The sequence below is a fragment of the Amphimedon queenslandica genome, unplaced genomic scaffold (assembly GCF_000090795.2).
Source record: "Amphimedon queenslandica unplaced genomic scaffold, v1.1 AMPQUscaffold_9319, whole genome shotgun sequence".
NCBI lineage: Eukaryota > Metazoa > Porifera > Demospongiae > Haplosclerida > Niphatidae > Amphimedon > Amphimedon queenslandica.
Genome location: NW_003550409.1, coordinates 1665 through 3530, shown reverse-complemented (window position 1 = coordinate 3530; position 1866 = coordinate 1665). Strand labels below are relative to the sequence as shown.

At 35.8% G+C, this 1866-nt stretch overlaps 2 long non-coding RNA genes across 3 annotated transcripts; one reads left to right on the top strand and one right to left on the bottom strand.

Annotated features, from left to right (window-relative positions):
• Positions 1 to 1152: 1152 nt before the first annotated feature.
• Positions 1153 to 1757, top strand: LOC109590894 (uncharacterized). Of its 2 annotated transcripts, none has more exons than XR_002189554.1 (3): positions 1153 to 1242; positions 1399 to 1628; positions 1687 to 1757. It is a non-coding gene; the product is annotated as an uncharacterized LOC109590894 (long non-coding RNA). The 2 variants fall into 2 exon arrangements; XR_002189553.1 differs by having other exon boundaries at positions 1396 to 1628.
• On the bottom strand, positions 1269 to 1866 carry LOC109590895 (uncharacterized). Its single transcript, XR_002189555.1, has 3 exons — positions 1847 to 1866; positions 1388 to 1606; positions 1269 to 1335 (listed from the first exon to the last, which is right to left on the bottom strand). It is a non-coding gene; the product is annotated as an uncharacterized LOC109590895 (long non-coding RNA).

Here is a 1866-nt window from a genome sequence, read left to right as displayed (position 1 = left end):
CAGCTAGATGGGGGGATTGAAAAGGAAGGGTTTGGGCCTGATGCAAAGCAAAGTGTGTCATTTTGGAAGGGGATTTGGGGAACGGCAAAGGATTTCAATCAGAATGCTACATGGTTAAGAGAGATTGAGGAAGGTGGGACATCAGTGACGCAGGATAATCTGAGTATTGGTATAGGTAGAGTTATGAAGCAATGTAAGGAGATGCCTAGTTGAAAAACTCCAGGACCTGATGGTGTACAGGGATTTTGGATCAAGAAGGTTACAGCACTGCATAAGAGTATAGCTAGTCAGTTTGCAAAAACAAACCCAATTTATGCACTATTAATACTAAATATGGCGTCATGTCTTCAAAGATATACAAAATGTGTTATTACTTTTGTAACGCGCAGTGAATTTTCAATTAACAAAATAAAAAAATTAATATTATATCTTTGCTATAGCCTTGGACAAAAAAGTCTCGCAAAGCTCAAAAACTAAAACAATTATAATTGTACACTAATTCTTACAAATCAAAATTACATGAATCTATTAGAATATTGCCACAAGAGGTTATACAGTACAAATTTTTACATTGGGTGCTTCAAACTACAGTAGAGGCCCCCTACATTTACATTTATGTCTGTCAGTACATGTATATAGTAATTAACTTATGCAACAAAATAACTTATGTGGTGAATGCATAAAACATGCATTGTTTAACAAGTATGCACTTCCAGTCAGAAATTGATTACACAATACAGATCTGATTTTTAAATTTGGTACTCACAGATAGAGAAAAAAATTCCTTTCCAGCTATATCCCGTTTATGACAATGCACAATAAAATTTGGAAGTTATGGATGCTGTTTGGACGATTGCTCTGGAATACTAGTACAGAGAAAAGCCATTTTAAGTTATTTTCAATGTTTCTGTGTCATGCCCGTTCATGTAGTAAATGAAACCACGCCTACCAGGAAAAACCACACCCAAATCAATTAATAAACGGGGAATGAAGAAAGAAGCACTTTTGACTTGCTTTTCACAGCATTTGAACTATCATTTCTTGTATAATGGACATCGTAAGAGTTGTCTAAAGCCCTGCCATTCATGGTGGCTTCAAATACTAGTAAGTTTTTTCATTACCTAGTTACAGAGTTATTATTACGTCCTCTTGTGCTAAAAGTCCTAATTATGGACTGTTTTGAACACGGATCATCCCCATACTTCATTCAAATCCAACCATCGCTTTTCCTTGAGTTTACAGGTAATATATATATTATTTTTATTCATAAGTATAATTAAGTTCTTTACATGTAACGTTAAAATAGTTTATTGTCTTTGCACTTGTGGATGAATCCTATGAAAAATTTGTTGTTATTGTTATGTTTAATGATGTTTCTTTCTCTTACTGTTGTAGCAGGGCCTCCTCTTCCTCTTTGGCCTCTTCCTTGGCCACCTCCCTCTCTTCCTTGGCCACCTCCCCCGCTTCCTTGGCCACCTCCCCCTCTTCCTTGGCCAGCTGCCCCTCTTTTTTGTCCATCTCCTCCTCCTTGGCCACCTCCTCTTCCTGCTCCTCTCCCGCCACCTCGTCAATGCTTCCATTTACCCATATGATGTCTCCTTTTCTTCTAACAACAAAAAGAGATTAAGGTAAGTTATACTAATAATAAGAACACAATACACATTAACATGTTTTAAATACCATTAGATACTACTAACACATGAAGGAATAGTACTGTATGTTCATGTAGTATCATTATTCTTGAAAGTAATATGAAATTAACAAGTTAACTAAAGACAAAGTTACTCACTAAGGGATAGCATTTTACAGGCAAGAATAATTACATTGTTAATAATAATAAATGTACCTCAGACTGATGCTCAATCT